This window comes from Grus americana, chromosome 4 (assembly GCF_028858705.1).
Source record: "Grus americana isolate bGruAme1 chromosome 4, bGruAme1.mat, whole genome shotgun sequence".
In the NCBI taxonomy this organism is placed as follows: domain Eukaryota; kingdom Metazoa; phylum Chordata; class Aves; order Gruiformes; family Gruidae; genus Grus; species Grus americana.
The window spans coordinates 48,070,371-48,086,693 of NC_072855.1; positions in this window are offsets into that span (position 1 = coordinate 48,070,371).

A 16,323-nucleotide genomic window follows, 5' to 3' on the forward strand; every position below is an offset into this window, starting at 1 on the left:
ATTTTTTAGCACATACAGTGCATCCACTTGAAAGCGTGGTGGATCCTTGCACACAGCAGGATTTTGCAGTCTCCTGCGGGACCCACCATGTTACAATAGCGTTCAAAGCTTTATAAGCTTCATTTAGTTTCAGCAAGCCTGTTGGAGCATTGTCTGTGCTTAAAGAGGCATTCAAAACTAAAGCGAAGCTTTGAAAGCTTCAGAGACAATGACGCTGGACTCCCTAAACCCATGAGTTCACTGCACGGTTTGAAGTGATGGCATCATGTAGAAAACATGACACGCGGCTCTGAGAGCCCTGCGGTACCTAGGCACGAAAAGGGGAGGGGGGGGGAGCAGGAAATCTGGGGCGTGCGTTGAGTTTCTATTGCTGAGGGTCACGCCTGTACCGAAGGGAAGAAAAGCATCCTTAATTTTTTCCTGCCCTTGAGATTCGTACCCATGCATATTTATTCTCTCATTCTGGAATGATTTCTAAGCCATTGCTACGTGCATTTCTAAGCTGCTATGAATAAAAGAAAACAACCCCTGGAGCGCACACAATAAAACAAGCGGCGACGCAGCAGCCGTGCCACGAGGAGAAGTCCGGCTTCTGCGACTCCTCTGTCCTGCAGCGCCACGTTGGTGTAAGTGGCTTGCACGTCTCTGGACGGAGCAAAAGGCAGCATTTAACGCAGAACTACGCTACCTACGAACTAAGGGAAATAGCTGCAAAACAGGCATCAGTAAGGCTGTGGTTTCCCAAAAGGCACCTATTTTTCAATGTGCAACCCCGCCTGCCACCATTTCTAGGCAAGAGCACGTCACTTGTATAATCACGGTGATAAACTGCTCCGATAACATCTCAAGGTGAGAGGAGAACATCCCCTTGAGTCCCAAAAATAAGCGTCCACCCTACTCATGCCACCTCGCTCGGGCCGTGAAGGTCGCCTGCATCCTGGGGCTGCAGCGGCACAAAGTCCCCGCTCCCGCCTCGTAGGACGTCCCCAGTGAAACCCCCGGTGCTCGGCCACGGGCAGAAGCCTCTCGGCCACCTCAGCCACCAGCAAGAAGGACGAGGAGAGGGAGGCCCGCGCAAAAATAGGAATAATCCGCATAAAATAGCACTATATAGACCAAGTCAGCTACGTGATGCCCATAAGCAGATGGAAAGGACAGTCTGTAGCAAACGGGCATAATAAATACCAGCTTTGTGAAAAGCCATCGGGCCTGAGTGGGTTTAGAAATAAAACAGTAAAATAGGATTTCACAGCATGACAAATACTGCCAATAAAAGCTGGGCGCACCCCGGTGCCAAGGCAGCGCTTGGAGAGCTGCGTCGTGTCTCGCGGGCTGCAGCTCGTTCGTAAGACCACGGTATTTCATCAGGGCGCAGCTGCAGGCAAAGCTCGATGGAGCGGAAAAGGAGACGGCGTGAGCCACGGCAGAGTTACCATGTGGTTTAATTTTCAACTTCAATAGCCGTAGAAGGTTTTAATAGGGGTAAAATGTAGTTTTACTTAACCTCAGTCCAGTGAAGCTGGTTTTCATTGCAAATAAATATAAGGAAAATAAACCAGTTGGAGGCAGATAACAGGCATGGGAAATTTTAGCCCAAAGGGTTAAAGCCTGATAAAGGTGTAAAGCAACCGGAGTCAGTTTAATAGCGCAGTATGTCAGAAAGAGGCTTAGCTGTCAAGGATGCAGCAGTTCCACGTATATGTAGATGCATTTGAGGGAGGAAGATGCACCAATGACATTGAAAACACATGGCACAAAAATAAGAAAGATTTCAAAATGCATCACAATTGGAAACGCTACCGTTAAAAGCTTACTTAGACAAGTAAAATATTGCTGTAGCTCTTTTTTTGAACTCCTGAAGTGCTACTATAACAAAAATAAACATGCCGACAAAATATTGGAGAACAGCGATGCCAAACTCCCAGAGCAGTGCATGAAGGATGTGCCCGAGCCATGCTTTAGGCCTGGCTCCAGAGCTGGCTTCGCAGCCCAGGAGCCAGCACTAATGGGTCACAGATGTTCTCCTGTTAAGAGAAAGCAGCTGAATGTGTTTATTTCTTTCGTGATACAGGGCAGAGGGCGGTTCGGGGAGCAATTGGAAACCTGCGAGTTGCAGTTACTTGATCAAATAACCCGTCTGAGAAAATGATGTTGCCGTGCAAAATTATCCCCCCCACCTCCCCCAGTTTTGACAGCAAGCAGAGTTTCACTTCCATCTGAAACCGAAGGGGGGGAATTTAGGTAACCTAGAAAAACAACGTAATGCGCACGGTTTGTGAAGTACCAGGGATTTTTCATGCCACAGGCGTAAGGCCACCACTTTTTTTACACCCACAAAGAAGCCGGGGGGCTGGCCGCTGCCCAGCTCGGTGCCAAGGCATCACGGTGCACGCGCGCGTCGGGCTCTCCGGCCGGGACAGGGCTCGCTGCTTGCTGTGCGAGAGCCGCGATGGGGAGGCATCGCCTCCGGGCACCACTGGCCTGCTCGGCTCGCCTATCCCCACACAACCAGCGTGGCTGCAGCCCCTGGTTTCTCACCGAGCACCTTCCCCAGCACCTTGCTCTTTTGGTAAATTAAGCAAGGGGCTAAGCCTTTAGGGAAAAGCGAGAATACTATGAGGGAGAAAATAAATCTGACCCCGAGGACAAGGACCGCTATTACAAAATTGCCCTGACCACCCCAAAGCATTGGCATTTGATTTTAGTGATGTCAGGGCTGGTTTTAATGGGGGGGCGAGGAGAGGCACTGCCTCGCAGCCGGGCTGCGTGGGGAGCAGCGGGGTGGGCGGCAGGCTAAGGGCGAGCTGTGCAACTCATCTGATGTGGAAATGGGAAGGATGAGGGGACCCGAGCTCAACCCACGGCATCAACAGCAGTGCTCTGTACTGCACAGAGCAGTAAAATCCTAGGCAAGAGTTGAGTATCTCATGACAGCCCTGCAGATACAGGGTACTGAAGTCCTCTCCAGGCCCCCAAATTCCACCCCCCCTGCAGTCAAATGGCACATCGGATAATAGGACGATTCTTCCAGGGGTGGCAGGCACGGCTGCCCAGCTACAAACAAGCATTCCTCAAAGGGCGCAAAACACACCTGACCCCCTCACCTCAACGACCCGCAGCCGAGCGGTACCACACAGACGGCTCAGCCGCAGAAAGGAGGGGAGGTAACGCCTTGCCCCGGGTCAGAAGCTGCGTCACCCCCCCTCACTTGAAACGGTTTGGTTTCTGGAGGAGCCTCTGCAGAAACCCTTGCCGTGTGGGGGACCCCAGGCACAGCGAGGAGCAGGGAGGCCCAGGCCAGCCGAGGAAAAGCCAGAAGAGCAACTTTCTCTTATTCCTATAGCCGGGGATCAGTCTAGATACATACAGCTTTCTAATCCCTTTTCAAATGCTACATAAAAAAAGAGTTGCAGAAAAATTAGGCAATTTGGACATTTCAAAGATTTTTTTTTTTATTTCCCAGAAAGCAATTTTAGACTTGTCCGTTTCTTTTCGCAGAACATCTGCAATTCCCTGTAAGTGCTGTCATTGTCTTCTGAAAACCACACTGGCACTTGCACAGCCTCCTTCCAAATAGCTGCAGGTACTTTCGGTTCCTTAGGGGAGCGCATTTTTGATGTGCAGGGCCTTTACCTCACAGCGCCTCTGCCCTTTCCCCAGGGATGCGCCTGCGTTCACCCGCCATACTGACATCCCGGGGGCCGTGGCCCTTCGCTCCCCAGCCGTTCCCAGCGGCACGGCCCTCTCAGCTGGGCCCGACGTGGTACAGCTCCAGCACGGGCTCTGGGCGAGGAGCCGTGCGGATCCCGTCGGCCATGGGAGCTGGGTGCCTGATTCTCCGCCTGCCGTGCCAAAAACGGTGTTGTTCTAAGGGGCTTGATAAAACAAGTGGACCTCTGAAAACAATGCATCTGTCCCAGGAAAGACATTCTGGTTATTCCATTACAGCCAAAATCCATTTAGTTTCCAGTAGGAACTCAGAAGATGGCTAATATGCAGTATTTCCTTCCATCCTGCCAGAACAGCCATCTGGTGGCTGGGTAAATGCAAAAGGATCGGGACTTTCTTTAGGATATTGTACAAGTAGGTTGCAAATAATCAGTTGTGTCTGTCTGTAAAACTGTTAGCCTTTAAACATTCAACGCTCCAGCTTTGCTCTCGGCTTTCTGAAGCATTATTCCTGATGCTGCTGACTACACACTTGCACTTACATGTTTTCTTATTTTTTGGCTCAGTGGAGCAAGCAGTCAGCTTTTCCCTCATTCCTGAGGGATATCAGGTTACAACAAATGTTGTTCTGCTCTTATATACTTACCCAGTGGCATATTAAAAATGCATATTTTCCATTTGATTTTTTTCTCCTTGCCAGAGTTGGGTTTAATGCCACTTTTCTTCTCCCCCTTGCTAGGTGCTGTTAACAAGCTACTAGCTTATTCCCACGTGTAAAATGGCAGGCAGCAACACATACGCTGTTTAACCCCGGCTGGGGATATAGTCCCTGCAAGTCACAAAAGAGCCAGTTCATTTTTAACTAAGGAACTACATCGTGCATCCCCGCAGCTAAATTATTTTTGAGTGTATTAGTTTTTCGAGGAGGTAGGCGAAAGACGGGGGTAGGGAGGCTGCCCGGCAGTGCGACAGCCTCCTGCAGCCATGCGCGTTCCTGCCCCGCTGATGCCCAGCGCGTGTTCCCGGGGGTACCGTGTCTGCCCCCCCGCCCTGCCGTCGGGCACGTGCATGGCCTCGGATGAGGACCCGCTGCTGAGCTACGGGGGACGTTCGGGGCCCCTCGGTCTGTTTTGTTCCCACTGGGAGAGCCATTCAGTTACCAAAATTGAGCAGCAAGTGCAAAGAAATAACAGTCAGAAATATGGTGCGGGCTGAGGTCTGCGGGGTGGTGAATATCCACCTGCCTTTTCCTTGCCCACCCTTGCCGTGGCTCAGCTTAGCAGTTTCCTCTAAGTCCTGAAGGGAAAAAAAAAAAAAAAAATCAGGATAAAATCCCGTGGGGTAGGTTTGACCCCCAGGGGCATTACGCAGTGCTGCTGCAGCAGCTTGCGCCACCGTTCAGCTCCCAAAGCCCGTTATCCGACCCGAGGAGAAGCCCAAATGCCACGAGGCCAACATCCGCCCGCGTCTCCCCTTCCTGCTCTCCGGGCGCTATACAGAGGGGTGGTTCATCAGCCCCGCGCTCTCAGGTCCAGGCCCTGCAAGCCCGTCTTCGTGCACATGGGACCTCGTTCTCCAAACTCGGTAGGTCCAGAGGCAGGCTTACTGTCTTGCGCGCATGTGTGCATTCATCAGTATAATAAAAAAAAATCTTACCAACTGATTTTTTTTCTTGTTTACAATTAGGTTAAACACTTTGAATCATTAAGTAGGACTGATGCTAATAATATTCTTTCACAGATGTGCTAGAAACTGTTAGTATAGGAATCTCAAGAGGCAATTTATCGCTCTCGTAATTCCCCAAAACACCAAGGGTTGCAACTGCTTTTCTTACAGCAAAAAAGGGTGAAAGTTTCAGCCTGAAAATACATCTGTGAGAGTGGGTAATTGCCATGTGTGAGGAGCATGTACTAGAGGACTAGACAGAGAGGAACAGTAAATCGTACGGATGTAAAAGCACATTACCACTCAAGCTGAAAATACTGTTTAAAGGAATTGTATTGTCTGTTGGCATAATATTTTATTTTCTCTTAATTGATCATGTAAAAGAAGTAGATCACTACTCAATGCAAACTTCTGAATTGGTGCCTCACTACTTGGATTTCTCTGTGGCCATACAATTATGGGTGATCAAAACCAGTTAAATGCATTCATTAAGCAATGATCTAACCAACGGAAAAAACATGAAACCAAAAAGTCCAAGTCATAGGAGAAAATGTTCTAAAATTATTTATATATTTATATTCTAATATGACGTACAATAGCAAGGAGGACAGGCTGATCTTTCTAAAAGGTCAATTTTCTGTGCAAGTAACCAGCAAGGAAAATTCCAGAATCACAGACTCCAGAAGATTCATAGTCCTAGCAGCCAGAAGCAGAGTTTTCATGGACATACTGTAACCCTGAACCTACGAAGGGACGCAGCTAGGTTTTATGGCAACTCAGAAATCTTCCGCAAGAGAGCTAGGTTCTCTTTCTTTGTTTTATACAAATCTCAGCATTTCAATTCCATCCATTTGGGAAAAATTCAACACATTTTTTTTAATTCTATGTAGCATGACCAGCATGTGAAAAGGAAACACAGGATGCTTGATGCAGCTTTTTCAAGGGAGAAAGAGTGCAAACTCACCTCCAGCTCTCCTGGGAAACCCCCCCTCCCACATTCCAAACAAGAAAACAAGGGCGAAAAAGCATAACGGACTAAACTTGAAACTTGGTTTGTTTCAATTTCTGCTTTAAGTAGTTGAAGATAATGCATCCATCCTTGAAAAGCATTGAAAGCTGGTGAGACTGATTCTCAAAAAGGATATGAGACTTCTGTCAATTCCCAAAACAGTTATTCAGAAAAAAAAATTAAAAAATTTAAAAAAAAATCAGACTGCTGGTCTCTGTTGAGACCCCAGATCCCATCCCAGGTATTTGGGCTCTGAAAACAGTAGTAAGCAAAATGACTTTCATCTAGATTGCGTATTCCTGCTGTATTCAGAACCAGGCTCAATTGCAATAAAGGATGATTTATAATCCTGCTGTCTTTGACAACAGAAAGCTTAAGTAGAAAAAAACCTCACAAAATCTCCCTTATTTACTTGATTTCATCTAGCTATTCTAGGGAAGAGACCTGAGGCTAACTCAGATTTTTAGGCTCCCAGTGATTTCAGTAGAACTTGGTCTCCTGAAAAGCTCTGAAGAGACACAGATTCACAAGTGCCTTGCACGGCATTTAGCAGAGCTGTACTCCGAACCCCCGGGGATGTCAAGGCAGACACTGAAAAACACTCAATAACCTGCTGAGGGGCTAGGAGGAAAAGAGACGGTGTTGTGCTTGAAGCACTCCAGGAAAGCTTCTGTTGGAGAAATTGCATTTTTTCTTTAAACCTCCATTTTACTTGTGAAGAAAAAATAATTTAAAGAAAAAAATTAGCAATATTGTTTATGACGCTCATTAAAAGATAGGATTAAGCTAGGCTGTAATAGAACTGCGCTTTAAGTTGCATTTGACAGAAGCACATTTTTCAACAAAACCTCTTCAGTCTTGAAGCCGCCTGATGCTGCAGAGAGAGCTACTTTTCTCCACAGTGGGCTGAAGCAGTGTCCTGGTTTTCGGCTGGGACAGAGTTAATATTCACAAGAAGCTGGCAGGGGACACAGCCAGGACAGCTGACCCAAGCTAGCCAAAGGGATATTCCATCCTGTATGGCGTCATGCTCAGTATATAAGGGGAGAGCTAGCTGGGGAGGGGGGAGCACTGCTCAGGGATGCGCTGGGAATTGGATTCTGGGTGGTGAGCAAATTACATGGCGTATCACCCACTTCATATATTCTTTTATTAGTACTGTTGTGGTTATTTTCCTCTCCCTTTGCTGTCCCAGTAAACTTGTCTTTATCCCAACCCATGAGTTTTACCTTTCCCTTCCGAGTGTCCCCCGCACCCCACCCAGGGGGAAGGGGCAGGCGAGGGGCCACGTGGTGCTCAGCAGCTGGCTGAACCATGACGAGCTGCATCTCACATCTCATTTCAACACACGACAGCTGTTTCTGCGGCAAGACATTACAAAAGACGTAGCATTCGAGGCTTGTTCGCAGAGACTCTTTGCGTGACTAATCTCTAAGCAATCACAATTTTTCCTCGACAGAAGCTCCACGGCGTACAGCGGATTACCGGGCTCTGCCTTGGCATCAAGTGCTCCGGCTGAAACACATCCTGGGGCCTACACATAAGAAGACATCAGCAACGAGGAAAAGGCCAGAGGCACAATATCCTGCATTATCTTGCATTACGCAGCCTCCCACTGCAGAGAGCACTCCAACAAAGTCAGCCTGTTTTGATAAAAATCAGGTGCGATTCAAAAAGCTTTAGCCAAAAGGTAAGGTGGAAGAGACACACCAAAGAATTCTGCAGCACAAACCTCCCAGATTTTTTATCCCCGAAGCAAAAGGTACTCATTTCAACTCAGAAGGCAGAAAGGAGTGGGAGAGGGAAATTGTGGGGGTGAAACCCAGGGCACACTTGGTGGAGGTGACTGGAGACAAGAATCCTGATTCCCTAGAGGTGGATAGGGTTCAAGTAAAAAAGGAATTTTACTAGGCTGAGGACTCCTAAAAAGGAAATTATTTTCTTCCTTTTCATCGACAAAAAGATTGTTCTAGTGGCAGAGTTACCATGGAAACAGATTTTGAGAATAACAAGAAAGCATTTATGGCACAGAGCTTATTTTAAAGGATGGCGAACAGCAGCATCCCATTCCCCTAAGTGGGTTGATAACCTGATCAGATGGCCCAAAGAACTAAACTCATACATTTGAAGGTGGTGTGGAATGGCAGTGCTAAATGGAGCTGTCACAGCTTCGTATCGCTGTGCCTTTATGACCTTCAAAACCGTGGGCAGAGGACTCGAAAGCAAGTTTCTCCCAGGACACAGCTTTAGCCCGGCTGACTGGCACCGCACCTCTCAGTGAGCGAAAGCCAGAGACTGGTGAGCACCTCTCCTTCAGGTCATTCAACCAGCCTGCCATTTTCTTTTGCGTCATTCAGTTTTACTATGAAGGAGGGGTTTTCCCCCCCGGGTAGACTGAAAATTCAATTGTCAAGCGCAAGGGTGTGTGCAGCTGACCGAAGTGAGGAGGACAGCATCCCTGCTCGCCGTGGTGCTTCTACACTCACGTTTTCTCATTTCGCTTCTTCCTGCGGCTGCTGCATGGACAAGGGACGCTGAGAAGTGCCTGCTGCCCCGAGGGCTGCCGTGACGCTGGCTGCACACCTTGGTGGCAGATGATATTTTCCTCACCGGCTGGGGGGAAGCTGCTGAAAAAAGCGACTAACATTACGTGTGAAATCTAGCATACACTGAAACAAGCACATAGCCCCAAACTGCCCATCTGAGATTTCCTCCAGCCGAAGCAGAAACAGGTCACCTCTTTCCATTGAACGTGGAGGGGTTTTCCCATTATCCCAGCCCACCGATCTCTGGAAAAACCAGGAAGAGCTGTGACCTTTTGGAAGGGCCCCTCACCTCCTGAGTCTGCTCTTTAGAGCGAAGGGGTTAATTTCTGCCAGGGTAGCTCAAGTCCTAAGGAAGGAGGAAAAAATACCACCTTGCACAGCCAGAGGTATTTTCAATGACAGCACGTCCCTCTGCAGCGGGGGATAAAAAGCCACCAAACTAATAGTTATTGCAAGCGTGAAGTCACTGGCACCTAAAATTTTCTTTTCCATTGAATGGAAATGCAAGCTAATAAAAGCTCCTTGTATGTGTTGCCCCCAGGTTTCCCATCTTGGGAAACAGCCATGTGAGGCTCCAAGTGATTAATACTCATCCTCTGTGAAGAAAAAAAGTGTAGTTTACCTTGACCTGGGATTCAAGCATGGGGTAGAGATAAGAAAAGACATTTCTAGGGTCTCTCTCACACACATAATGTTAAAATGTTGACTTCAGAGTAGAAGTCATGAGGGGTTTTTTTATTCCCCTCATCTTCAGTCTTTGCTCTGTTTTGTATTTGCTTTCTATTTTTTACTGCTTCTCCTAGAACTTTGAAGGCTGATGGACAGGAGGCTGGACACATGCATTATCTCTCTTCCAGACTTCAAAGAGAAAGAATACGTGGACATAAGCTTTAAACTAAAGGGAATAACGCCTTACTAGTACTGCCACAATAGCTTTCACGCAAGGCTATCAAGAGCTTTTCAGCTTTCCAGACAGATACGAGGCCGTTCTCTGCACACAAGTAACCGAGGAGCAGTATCTGCCCGCACAGCCACCCACAGCGCTGGAAGGAGAACCTTGCAGCCCAAACTCCCGGGGCCAGCCCCTAACGGCTAAAACCCAAGATAAGATGACACCTGTCAGGTGGAGCAAAGACAAGAGGCAAACCCTGGGCTTTTGCAGGATGTGAGCGCAGAAATTGAGTTAACTCATTTTCTCATCCATCAGATCTGGATGCTTTTTGAAGTATTCGGAAATCAAGCAGGTCTTGTAAAGGCACATGCTGCAGAAATGTTTCTTTTTCCAGTAGACTGATGCTCCTCAGAAGGTTCTTCCCCTACTGCCTTCTCGGCAAAACTTCTTTCATTTTAGTAAAAGCTGAAACCCATCGTTGTCCCACCATCATTGCCATCATTCATACAAGAGGTGACAGAACCATTCCCATTAGCATTGGTTTGGCGAATGAAACTAAAGCCTCTGAAATATGTTGTCTCGAAAAAAAAAATATATTGTCAAGTAGATAGCTTGACATCAAATGGTTTTCTTCAGTAACTCCATAGTGCACTTGCAAGCTTGGTCCTCTCAATTTTTTAATTTAATCGTAAATGGTTGCTTACACCATTGCATACTAGTTTATGATGCAAAAGCACTGGCATTAGAGTATGTGGTGGGTTGACCCTGGCTGGGGGCCAGGTGCCCACCAGAGCCGCTCTCTCACTCCCCTCATTCACTAAACAGGGGAGAAGTAGTATAACGAAGCGCTTATAGGTCGAGATAAGGACAGGGAGAGATCACTCACTAATTATCGTCACGAGCAAAACAGACCAAACTTAGAGAGGGAATTCATCTAATTTATTACTAAGCAAAACAGAGTAGAGGAATGAGAAAATAAAATCAACTCTTAAAACACCTCCCCCCACCCCTCCCATCTTCCCGGGCTCGACTTCACTCCCGGCTTCAACCTTCCCCCCGTCAGCGGCACAGGGGGACGGGGAGTGGGGGTTACGGTCAGTTCATCTCACGGTGTTTCTGCCGCTTCTTCATCCTCAGGGGGAGGACTCCTCTCATCGTTCCCCTGCTCCAGCATGGAGTCCCTCTCACGGGGTGCAGACCTTCAGGAGCAAACTGCTCCAGCATGGGGTCCCCCACGGGGTCACAAGTCCTGCCAGCAAACCTGCCCTGGCGTGGGCTCCCCTCTTCACGGGTCCACTGGTCCGGCCAGGAGCTTGCTCCAGCGTGGGCTTCCCACGGGCCACAGCCTCCTTCAGGTGCCTCCACCTGCTCTGGTGTGGGGTCCTCCATGGGCTGCAGGTGGAATCTCTACACCCCCTCATCCTTCCTCCATGGGCTGCAGGGGGACAGCCTGCTTCACCATGGCCTTCACCACGGGCTGCAGGGGGATCTCTGCTCCGGCGCCTGGAGCACCTCCTGCCCCTCCTTCTGCACTGACCTTGGTGTCTGCAGAGTTTCTGACATCTTCTCACTCCTCTCTCCGGCTGCAAAAGCTCTCTCTAACTGTTTTTTTTCCCTTCTTAAATATGTTATCACAGAGGCGCTGATTGGCTTGGCCTTGGCCAGCGGCGGGCCCGTCTTGGAGCCGGCTGGCATTGGCTCTATCAGACACAGGGGGAGCTTCTAGCAGCTTCTCACAGAAGCCACCCCTGTAGCCCCCCCCCCGCTACCAAAACCTTGCCACGCAAACCCAACACAGAGTACAATTATTCAACACTCACTTGCCAAGATAAGCGTTTATCAGGGTTACTATGTCAAAAAAAAAAAAGTTGTCTAGAAGAGCTGAGGGGGGAACTGCTATCAAATGTAGATCTAAGCGTAGATCTTGGTAGTGCTTTTTAAGCAGCGAACCCTCCTTCCTCTGGCCTTAATTCAGGACAGGGACATACTAACCAATAGCAGTAACCATACAAAGGCAAAAAACTTTAGAAAAACCTGTTGCTGTTGTTTTATGTCTGCTCCCTACCCAAAGCTGGGTGATGCAGCTGGGGGGGGCGGAGGTCGGTAGAGGAAATATTTGCATAGCAAGTCAGGAATCAATGCTTTCCATTTAGGATTTTCTAATTCGGGAAGTCAGTCCAAAACAGGAGGTCAGACAATGCCCACTCCGTTGGCTCAAGATTGACAAGACAAAAGCCTAAAAAGAACCAAGAGTTTGAAATTGAATTCCCCCTTTTCATTTCCCAAGTTCCTATCAAGTTAACGGCCAAATTTGCATATCAGTAAAGGACGCAACAGAAAACTCCTCCTTTTCAGTAATTACCAGAAGCGTTAAAGAAAGAATAAGAAGAATGAAAATACGCAACCCCAAAATACAGATTTTATATCATGCCTACTCAAAAGAGTGAAGACGCATGTCCTGCTCAGACGTGCATGGTTTTCCTAGGTTTGTACAATCTCCTAATGATTTAGACAGTTAATGATAACGAAAGGGCTCCTAGACCTTTTTTTTTTTTTCCTGGTAAAGAAAAAGACAGCTTCGAAGATGTGGTAACCAATTTTGAACAAAACATTTTAAACTGAAGTTTTGATTTTGAATTATTTTAACTACTCTCATTTTTACCATCTCCAATCTAAGCACAGAGCAAAAACCCAGTACTTCTATAACATCTTTACTTGAAAGCACCAGAAAAAGTTGATGGACTCCGAAGATAGATTTGAAGCTGGTTTGTTCAAAATAGCTGTTAAAAAATATTATTCACTCACTGAACCTTTGATGGTAGTTACACCAAAACCAGAACATACCATCCAGGCTTTTTTCCTTCCTTTCTTTAATAGCCAAGGATGCTAACAATAAATACCTAATTGAAATCAGTGCTTAGTGGAACAGAAAAAATAAAGCTTCTTGCCTTTCACCAGATGATACTGAGACTGGTGTTTTGGAGCTCTTGGTAAAATTCTCTTCTCAAGCAGATACGATATTACTGACCACAGAATAACACACACATCTGCTACAGAGCCTTGACTTTTGGTTTTTTGATCACTGATCTCAGGAATTGTTTTAAAACATAGTGAAAAGCATATTCCCTAGAATAGGGAGGAAAGAAGGCCCACAGAGGAATATAGTTTATTATGATGATTAATTGACATCAATGCAAAAAATGAATCAAAAAGCATTTCTGCCACTGGGAGTATGTCTTTGACCAAGTGCAGCATAACAAGGAAAAAAATAAAATCTGACTCAATAGTCAATTAATTTTTCTGAGAAACCAAAAACAAGATATGAAAATCTGACTTTTTTCTTCCTTCAAAAATCCTCCAGAATGCTAGGATCAGCCAGATGCATTATTTTGCATGGCTAGTAGTGGTAATACAAGAAAATATGTGATCAACTTTTTTCCCCTGTACTTCCCTCTGGGTTTCAGGTTTTTTTGGTTTTGTTTTTTGTTGGTTTTTTTTTTTTAATATAAACAAACAGAAAGGTGAAGGGGGAAAAAAGGTACCCCTCAGACTGGTTATAGGATTTACTTTACAGCGGGTTGCCAGTAGACCAGCAAGACTTTTTGAAACAGAAGGATGGACTATTTTTTTAAATGAAGTCTTTCATGTGGAAAGGCTCTTCATTTTTCAGAATAGCTCGAGTTTTCATCAAACAGCTGGAAACAGAAAATTGCCCAGCAGGTTTTGCTTGAAAGCTGTTCTTTATAAATACTTCGCCAGGAATTATTTTCCAAAAGGAAAATTTTTCTGACTGGGTTACGTGAAGTAATGACCAGATGACCAAATTATCCATAACATAAAACCTGTTCATTCATTCGTGGGGCATTATAAAGCTTCTGAAGTGACCCTGAAATTTTCAGAGGCGCTTGCGGTGGTGTTCACAGATGTTTTTGCCCTCTAGTCTTCTTGACCCGCAGCCTTCTGCACGTGCAGTTTAGAGAGCCAAGTCTAATGTATAGATGCTTGCCTTCCTATGTGCCTGTGTCTTGGAAGGTGTGCGCCGACAGGGGTGTCGGCAAGAGGAGGAGTAGGACAGACAACCATCTGTACAGACTGCCATGTGTTGCTCGTTCAGCCTACGTGGTTTCTGCAAGCAGATCTGAAAGGGAAATGGCAGTGGAGGGATGGAAGAGAAAAAGCAAAAGGGGCAAGGAGAAAAGGAAGCTGAAGAGAAAGGCTGTCGCTGCTGTGCGGGCAGATCCCTTAAGCACAGGAATATTTACAGAAGCGTTGTATCTAGACGGCAGCTAACTGCGCAGGGAAGAATCCGGCCACCTGCATGACACCGAGATTAGCCAAGGACTTCAGCTGTTGAAGCCACCAGACGTGCCCTTCTGGGGTGTGCAGATTCTCTAGAGCAGGCGAGGTATCTAATTGCTGTCTCGGTGAAGCCTTGTGTAAATTTACATTGCCGCAAACCCCCAGACTAATAATCAGAGCTCCACGAGCGGCAGAAGTAACGAAGTCAGGCTGCCAAGAGACCAGCTTCCTACATCCCCGCTCCTTCCCACTGAAAGGCTGCACACGCCATCCCAGCTCATCCCCAGCAGTGCTGCCAGACCCTCACGTAAACTCCACCACCAGCAAGCACCAGATGCTTCCAGGTGTTTTACAGCCATCTTTCACATTTCTCCTTCCTCCTCCCACCCCCAGCATGCTCTACCCCTTCTCCAGTCCCTAAACAGGCAGGTGGGAAAGGGAAAGCCTGGATTTATCAGGCAGCCGGCCAAGCAGAACAGATAAATTGCGAGCTCACGCCGCAGCCCCTCAGACTAAATTTGACTGAAATCCACTGCGAAATTTAAGAACGCTGGGACGGAAAGGAAGGAGAGAAATCACAGAAAATGTAATCCTATGAACCTCACCTCTGCAAGAAACAAGGTGAAGATAAGCACCAGGCAGATCATCTGACTAGGGGAAATACCCTGGGCAGCAGGAGGACTCTGTAAGGAGCTCTTGCATCAAACTACTTAGTCACCATCACCGGTTGGGTTTCTTTTCCCATCGTTCTCCCAGTAAGTTTCAGTTCCAGCTTTGCCACAGTCACAGCATCACTGTGCCATTTGCTTTAGAGCCTGGATTTTCCCTATTTCAGAGGATGCATTAATGAAAGGTTTAGCAGCTGAATTGCATCAAAACCTAAACCCTTGTGACTGTTAACATTTTAATGCTCTCCAAGTACGGCAAAAGGAGCCCTAGATTCCATGCTTGTCTAGTTAAAAGAAAAGCTGAGGAAGAACAGGTTGTTTCAGGGCAGACACAGTCAGCAAACTTTCTTTAAACCGGTAAGGTTTCTAAGTAGATCAGGTACAAACAAATATTTTCTCCCGTGTCTAGGTTTGCTTCACAGTGCCTAATCAGCATCAGTCCCAAAGAGTCGGATTACCCAACACCTCAGCCTGGTACTGTAGTGATAAACTCCTCATGAGATTATTCTGAAAAGCTGGACCGGGTCGTGCTCCTGCAAGAGCTGCAGACTGCTAAAACCAACTGCCTTTGATTTTCACACTTCGCACTAGTAGCTGCTTTAATTGTAAACCTGAATTGTAATAAGGGCCTGACCTCCTGACTTAGCTAGAACAGTTGAAAATATTTACCTTACATGGGCAAAAAACCTACAGGGCAGAAAGAAAAAAAAAAAAAAGAAAAAAGAGGAAGACATATACATAATATAGCTGGGAGATAACCACAAGAGTGACAGCAGAAGTCAGCATTTAACCCCCACCGTTTTCATGCTAGATTATTTAGAAATATCCCTGATTCTGTCTCAGGAAAACTCTGTAGAAACAAACTGGGACACAAGATCAGATTGATTGTTTTCATTTTTGTTGTAGGCTAATAGCAAAAAACATCTCAGGAGAAGGAAAATCATTTTAACTGTTAGCGACTTTTAACTCAGCAGAAAACAAAAGTTTCAGTTTCTCTTAAAAATTAAAGTAACACACCTCAAACCACATAATCATACTTGGCTTCATACTGTGGGACTTAGCTGCATATCTTTTTAAGAAAAAAAGCTTCTAAAATTGAGCAGATGCAGTAGTCTGAAAGTGTCTTGGAATATTCAAGACATAGAAATTGTCTCTCTCTGTCTCAGAAAGGATCTGGATTTGGTTTTCCTGTTGCAAGTCATCTGCACTAAAAAAAACCCCAAAACCCAGCAGAATCATGCAAAAGGTAGTATAAAATACATCAACTCCATTATAGGAATAAGCTTCAGTTTCTGATAATAATGCGCCTCCCTCTTCCTTGCCCCTCTTTAGCTGAGAAATTTCTGTTCTAACCGTTCCAAAATTGTGTCCTTACCAGAAGAGGCACATTCTCCCACCAGGCTTGCTAACCAACATGAAAAGTGGAAGACAGGAGTAGAAAATAGTATGATTGCATATCGGTGTTCTCTTCTGTACCTGTAAAACAAAACCAAAACTCGACAGAAAATTATATCGCTGGAAATTCCTTGCACTTGAACTAAAGTTTTGCATCCAAAGCGTGAGGGCCACGTTTGA